Below are 8,510 nucleotides of genomic sequence, written 5' to 3'. Positions count from 1 at the left end.
AAAACTACAGTTCCTCCTCTCTCTCTCTCCTCCCACCCGAGCTCCCCGAGCCTTCACCTTCTTCAGCCGAGTTCTTCCTCCTCCGGCCACCAAACCGGACGCCACCGGTCCCATTTGACTCCGACAGCAGCCCTCTCCATTTCTGGAGCAATCCCGCCGGCTGTCCCGCCGCCTGGAAGCCGCCACGAAGCGGCGGAGCTGCTGCTATCCCGCCGGAAAAACCGACGATTTCGACGCCGTTTCCGGCCAAGTTTAGGTGAGTCTTGATCCCCTCTTCCTCCTAGTAGTGTCTAGGCATAGTTGAAGCAAGTTTTTAAGGTTTTGAGGCCGGTTTTGCAGGTTTTGTAGTGTGATTTGCTGGTTACCTTTCGGGGCAGTTTCCGGCTGGTTCCGGCCATTTTTGGTCGAAGTCTCAGGTATGAAAGTTGTTCCCCTTGCTTCAAGCTTCAACTTTGCTGTTGGGAGTTTTCTCAAATTCGGAAGTTTGGGGTGGCGCGTGGGGCCCACTCACCGCCGCCTGTGGCGGCGCGTCCGGCTGAGTTGCAACCCTAGTTTCCTGTGGTTAGCTAGTCCTTACTGTTGTGAGCTTGTTGAGTGGTAGTGTGGCTAGTCTTTAAGAAATGTTGGCATGGTAGGACTTAAGTTTATTGGTGTTGGTTTGGTTGGGTTAGAGTTTAGGTTTTGAAGAGTTGAGGGAGCTCTATTGTGTCGTTGAGTTCAACGACTTTGGGAAGTTGTCCTCCCTTAAGCTAAGGGTTAGTTTAAAGGTATTATGTTATCTTTTAATACCTTGGTTTCTAAGGTTTTTAATTGTGTGAGTTTAGGTGATTTGTGATTTTGTGATTGGCTTGCCTTCGTTGTGTTAGGGGTTTTGCAGCAGGATTTCTAGATGAGTAAATCTCACCAAGGTTCACTTTTAAACCAAATTTAATTATGGTCATGTGATGATGATAATGATGATGATGTTGGTTTAATATTATGCCTTTAATTGTTTTTAAAAATATATGAGCTTGATCGCCAACGACTAAAAGGTAAGGTAAAACAAGTTTTCTTTATGTGCTATTTTGAGATTCATGTGATCATGATTTTATTGATTATTTATAGATTATTCTTGTGGAATATCTATATTTTGGTCATGTAAATATTTCCATGTGAGAGGATAGAATTAATGATGTGATATTGTGTTGTTGAGAATAATAATGTGATATTGTGTTGTTGAAAATAATGATGTGATATTGTGTTGTTGAGGATAATGTTGTGATATTCTGATTGTTGGATAAATAGTCAAACCGGGTTCCAAGCCTTTAATTAGGTGATTGGTTGCGGTTAAGATGCTATTTATTATTTTTGTGTTTGATATTAGACAGTCAAACCGGGTTCCAAGCCTTTGGCTGGGTGATTGGTTGCGGTTAGGAATAGAACTCTAGTCCGTCTGTCAGTGTAGGTCATGGGAGATACTGTTGGTATCTGGGACCCATGAGTACACATAGTGTTGTTGTAGGTCATGAGGGGTGTTTTATTAAATATCTAGGACTCATGGGTACTTTTCTTGGTAATGTGTTGGATGTGTGTTTTTCTTTAATTATGGATCCAATCTCTCTTGTGGAATATTGGATGCGATAAATGTTGTGTTATTTTTTAGTTTACTCATATGAGCTTTTTAGTTTACCGGGTTTGTTGTTTATAACCCGGTGCACCAATTCTTGATGTAGGGGTTAGACCTGCAGGTGAGGATCATCAAGGTTGAGGTGGAGGCTTAGTGGCAGGATTTTTTGTTGGGTTTTGGTTGTTCATTGTATATATTTATTTTCATATATACATTGGGATAGACAATATTAAACTCATGTGAGCGTCTCATTTTCTTGACTCTCGAGTTTATGTAAACAAGGAAATGTAACCTTTAACTCAATATGGAGTTGTGTGTAAATTTTACTTTCCACATTGAGTTTAGTTTCATTGAAATTTTGTTGAAACATGTTTTGGGATTATATTATTTTAAGGGATATTATGCCAAAATTTTTGAAAATTTCCTTTCAAAAAATTGGGGTGTGACAGTTTAATAGATTGACGTCAACTACTGGAAGCAAGCACTTATGTGACGAAATTAAAATAATTTTGTCGCCTAAGTGAAACTATTTACTTAGAAAACAGAATTATTATTTTTTAAAGTAAAAAAAAATACTAATTAATCACTTAGGCGACGTATTCCGTCTCCTAAGTTACAATTAGGCGACTAAAACTTTTTTTTTTTTTTTAATAGGTAAATAGTTAAAAGTGTAAAAGTGTTCTATGGCCTTGAGTAAAATCCAAAATTACTACAATTTCATCACTTTCATAAACCTATCATGTTTCAAACTTCAAATCGTGTTCAAAAGCCATATGGTATCTACTTACCCAGTGATATAAACCCAGACTTGGGATATAAACCTATCTAACCTAAGCATCATTGTCATAAATCATGTTCCAACCAAAGCATCATTGTTATAAACCATGTTCAAAACTTCAAATTTGTTATAAACTCATATGATATCTACTTACCCAAGGATATAAACTCAGAACAGAGATATAAACTCCTCCAACCTAAGTATTATTGTCATAAACTACTGCATAAAAACTCTCCCTAATAGCCAAATGATGAGGTAACACAAAATTGTTGTGAGGAAGTCAATGAAAAACCCTGCCACCAGTAATTGCTTACTCCTTGACATTGTAGAACAATCTTCATCTTTGAGGCTTCCTTGACAACTTCTAAGCCATATCATCACTTTTTAGACTCCTAATCGTTCCACCTCTGGTACCGGTTAACTGCATCCCATCATCGACACTAGCAATTACACCACTAGCAGCGGAAGCAGCTCCACTAACTGCTTTAATATTGTTGTTTATTGCCACACCATGCACACTGCTGGGACAACAACTATTAACATTCAATCCGTGAGAAACAACTTCCCCATTCAGCGGAAACATATTCCTTTGGAGAGTTGTTGTAGTCTTAGGCTACTAAACATTCTGTCTCCTAGGTGTTTTTTTTCTAGTAGTGGTATTCCTTAAAAAAAATTATCTTATGATGACATGACAAACACACATAATCAAAGTGATAAATTATAATTAAGCATATGCATCCAACTCTTGAACTAACATGTAAAAATGTTAACTAAAATAGCATCAGTGCATCATATCATATTACAACATCAATCCATACAAGACTAGTTAGGGCTTTCAACCCTAACCCCAACAAAGTAACTACTCACTCATATTAATACAGATTAACATCAAATCTAATACACATCAAGAAAAATTAAGGAGCTTAAGGAAAAAATGAACTAACTGCAACTTGACAAATTGATGGCTAGCTCCTCCATGAGTTTCCTCATTCAGTGCTCTTTGAATCTTGAATCCCTCATGATGATTGAATGGATGAATGATGAAGTTCTTGTTAATGACGAATAGAATGGAGATGAAGAGATGGTGCTTCTTTGCCCAACTTTAATGGTAGTTATGGAGTAGTGGTGGTGGTGATGGAGATGGAGTTTATGGTGGTGGAAGATGGTAGTTGTGGTGGTGGTGATGAAGGGGAATGAGTAGATTGGGTTTCATGGGTTTGGATTTTGGGAGGTGGAGATGTAGGTTTTGTGGTTGACAGAAAAAGATAGAAATGTGAGGTATAGGTGGATGATGGGTGTTGTGAATGAATAAATGCTTAGATAGATAGAGATAAATGAGCAAAAAGATGTAGAAAACAAACTAAAATTCCTCCCCCCCCCCCCCCCCCTCCTAATCCAACCGTATGGAAGATAAGGAGGAGTGTGAGAGTGACCAAAATTTCTTAAAAACAAGGCGAAAATGCAGAGAGATGATGACATAGGTTATTTACTATCTCTCCCCACAAGGAGAACGTCGGGCCCAAGGTCCTCATTCTCCGGACACCAGAGATCAAAAACCTGTCGCCGGACCACGGATGGCCGAGGCCGCGGGCAAGGTATGGCGGTGACACGCCGGAGCCCCTCAGGGGAACTCCTTTAGTAGTCGCCGAAGGCCTCAACCCAAGCTGTTGGGCACACCTTAAGGCCTTCACCAGTCCCACATCGAGGGGGACTAACATGATCCCCAATGTTAAACTATATGGATAAGGGATACATCCCATTCAGGTAAGTTTTGACTTTCTTCTCCAACTTAACTATCTCACACCATCTTGTTCTTGACTTAGGCATCCGAGAGTCATAGATTAGGGCTGACATTGGTATGTATACCGACTCTATTTACCAATATCATGTACCAACCAACTTATGATTGGTAGGCAAAATCCTCTACCAAAACCAACTGTCGAAGTTGGTATACCGACTTAGTTGGTACGATTGGTATAGTTGGTAGTGGGCCTCTATCAAGTTTAGATTGTGGCCCAACAAACTGAAAGGCCCAACTCATTTGAATCTTTTTTTTGGGTTTTCTCTATATCAATTATCAAACACATTCACAGTTTCACACATCATATAATTTTAAATGCATAAACAACTAAACAAGCAATATACATTTGCCAAGACAAGCCTTTCACTCCAATCTCCCTTGAAGTATGTGAACTAATCCAACAGGAGAACCTCTTTAATAAGGGCACTAATCTCTTTTTCAGCTTACAAATTCAATCCATCTGCCAGTTCAGCAGCCTGAAATACAAATTAGCCAATAATGGTAAGAGTCATAACATACCTACTGTTAACAATATACACCAATTTATTTATCAGTTCATGCCCACAACAACATCAGTTCATGAACAAAACAATATCAATTCTCTAACACAAGCCTACAACTATAACAACTCAGGGAAAAAGAATTGTTCTACTCTAATGAAAAAAATCTAGAAGGATGACTTTCAATCATATTAGAAGATCAATGAATTTTAATCCACACCATTTTATTGGCTAGTAAATAGCAATACCAGAAGCAAGTACTTTGTCTCTTTCATACTAAAACTAAGACACTAAGAATATTGACGAGTCAAACAACATTGAAAACTTGGCTTCAATAGAAAAAATTATATACCCTCCCACTTTAGTACTTTGTGTCCGCATTGCAGACCCCCACTACTAATTAAACACCCAAATTGACAACAAGTTAAAAGAAATATTATCAGTTGTGACAAAGAAAGAGCTCTTACCTAATTAATGGGGAGCTTTTGACAAAACAAGGAAAAAAAAAACTAAGAATGCATTTGTCTGTACTCAAACTGTCTTTGATGTATGAAATCAAGATTAATTGCAAGCAAAGCCCATGTTTAATTGCATAACGAGATCTCTTAAAGATAAAGACAGACAAGAAACCAAGATCTCTTAAACATGTGGAAATGATGGAAACCGGCAGTCGTCTCCTCATTTGCAACAGATGGAAATGATGGTGTTGAGCTTAAATTACCTATACAACCACTCTGCGACATGAAAGAGTCTATAGCCTATGCGAAACACAACACAAATAAGAAATCCTTGAAGTAGTTAGTTCTCAAATCATTGATTATAGATAGCACAAATTGTACAAATTATAGATAGCTCAACATCATTGATTATAGAATTATACAAAGTAGCTAGTTCCCAAATCAAACAAGCTTGAATTATTGATAACACAACCACAAATTGTACATAACACTGACAACAGAACACATAGAAATTGAGGAAGTTGATACATATGGAGAGGTGTCAAAGAAGTTAATGCCCTGGCGAACGGACCCGATGACTTCTTCGTCGGAAAGTCAAGGCACTGCCAAGTTAAGGTGTTGCCCAGTTCTTGAAGCTGACCTTGGCGTTGTCGAGTCGAGACGCTGTGACGGTGAGAGAGGCAAGGTGAGGTGAGTCTGCTTGAGCTCAAAATCAATGAGAGGCGAGGTGAGGTGAAAGAGCAGAGAGGCGAGAGGGTGGAGAGACTGAAGTGAACTGTAAGGATTAGGGTTAGAAACAACGATGGAGATTCATCTTAACTTAAAATCAACGGTTGTGATTAGTAGTTGTATTATTTTTTATCATATATATATATATTTATATAAATCGGTTGGTACACGGTATATCGTATTTTGGGTAAAACTTGTACCACGTACCAACTGAATACTCAAAGTTGGTACGGTACGGTACGGTACTACAGTAGTACCGTACCGAAAACTCGGTTACCAACTTATTTGGTACGGTTGGTTGGTTGGTTGGTTTCGCCAAGGTTCAAATTGTCACTCCTATCATAGACCGGGCTTCCCAGTCTTGATTCTTGATCCTAGAGTTGTCTTGTGCAGGTCGAAGTGCAAGTTGGAGTGGAACCTCCCACATTTTGTTACCGGGCTGCCCCTGAACCTTAACAGAAACATAGATTAAAGTAGAAAATGATGCTTAAAACATTGTGATATCTATTATCGAAAGATTAATAAAATAAAAGTCATGGGATTATTCAATCATCTTTGTCTTCCTTGCTCCTGCTTTATGGGGGCTAGAAAAACAATGACACCACTAAAAAGGGTGGTGAACCGCCAATGGTGGTGGTTCGCCAGAATCCTGTAATGTACATTTTGCTACACATTGGACCCTTATTCTTCCAACCTCTAATTCTCCATGTCAATGCCCAAGAATTAATGTTTCCTACTTTCTTTCACTCTTGCAATATTTTTTTTGTTGAGAAACTTCTGCAATATTTCTAGATAAATAGAAAATGATTAATGAAAGCTAATGATCTCAAAAACAAGTTAAATTCGATATTTAGGGACATGTAAAAACATGTAATTCATGGTCTAATCGCCGCCGCCGACATCCTTTCTGGTGGTCTGCTGTTCCACCATCCCATCACTCCCCCTCCACTCAGCTGCAATCCGGGTCATATAGGACTAGCTCACAACTGTCGAGTCTTAAAATGAACTCCTCCCTTACCGATATGTACAACGTTTTGTAGCAATAGAAGCGTCGTAATAAATTACAATCAAGACTAGAAATAACGAAGATCTTGACTACCCCACACCCCCCCTTCCCAACTTCGCCTCCTTCTCAATCCACACTACTAGTATACACAACCCTGAGCAAATGGACAAATCAAGAGGATGGTGCCGTCGTTTATGACAATCTAACAGTTAATGAAAATTTATTAATTTATCTTGAAAGAAATAAAAGAGAGAGTGAGAGACCAATAACGATCGACTTCTATCGAAACTACAATATTTGCAAAAAGGTGGTGCTATTAACACACCCATGTGAGAACTAATCATCGATCAAATTTCAGTGGCAAGTTTGTAAATAAAATAAAAATGTGTTGATAGAAAAATAAATAGGGAAAATGTATATTTAGTACTAATTTAAACTCCTTATTGCCCATTCCAATGAATCTAATAGACATGAGCCCATTTAAATATAAAGTGTTTTTATTTGTGCCTAAATACACAAATCTATATTAAAGTCATAATAAAATAATAATTTTTATATATTTTTAAGACAATTTTACCCTCACCACTTCAACATGTATAAAGAGAGAGAAAGTGAAAGAGTGAGAAGACTTTCCGGTCATCGGTCACCGGTTGTCGGAATTTCTTTGGTCACCGGTTGCCGGAATTTCTTTGGTCACCGGTTATTGACCCCTAGTAACTCAGATTTTCTCCGGTCGTCAGATTTCGGTCACCGGTAACTGACCCCCAATAACTTGGTTACTGACCCCCAACAATCGGTTACTGACCCTTAATAATTAGTTACTGACCCCCAATAATCGACGGTTACTGACCCCTAATAATCAGTTACTGACCCCTAATAATTGTGTTACTATCCCCTAATAATCAGCCAAAACACAGAATAACGAAGAAGATGAAGATAGAAGAAGAATAAGAAGGTAATTTCCAACAAAAAAGAAAAGTAATTTCCAACAAAGAAGAATCTTCTCCCCTTCTCCCCTTAATAAAAATAAATAAAAATTGAGAAATCATCATCTTCATCCTCCTCCATCTCATCGCAACCTGTAAAGCAGTGAAGAGGCCAAGTTTCCCAAAAATCAATTGTTCTGCTCCCAAAATCCCAACCAAAGAAGATTACCATGGAGGAGGAGGAGAAGAAGCTTCTCTCCACGATCGCAACTTCCAAGCTTACAGTCCGATGCCGCACCGATGAAGTGAGATGATGTGACGTGACATGAGCAGACACTCTGAGCCTCCACCTGCTGTCGCAATCATCGGTCGTCGAATCCCAGCCTCTCGAAGTCTCGAACTCGATCGGTACATGAGATTCTCCGGCGTCATAGTCGTCTGTTTGGCCAACCAACTAGATCGGCGTTGATAATCTTGCCATCACGGTCGGCGTCGAGGACATCAAATGCGGGTGGATCAGAGATCGGGCTGGAGATCGAAGAAAGAAGACGAAGATGAAGATGTCGGGGTCGTCGTCGATGTTAGAGTCCGGCCAGTGGGACGGTCGATGTTGATTCCGGAGAGAGAGAGAGAGAGAGAGAGAGAGAGAGAGAGAGAGAGAGAGAGAGAGAGAGAGAGAGAGAGAGAGAGAGAGAGAGAGAGAGAG

Source organism: Fragaria vesca, linkage group LG2 (genome assembly GCF_000184155.1).
Source record: "Fragaria vesca subsp. vesca linkage group LG2, FraVesHawaii_1.0, whole genome shotgun sequence".
Lineage (NCBI taxonomy): Eukaryota > Viridiplantae > Streptophyta > Magnoliopsida > Rosales > Rosaceae > Fragaria > Fragaria vesca.
This window is presented reverse-complemented; position numbering follows the sequence as displayed.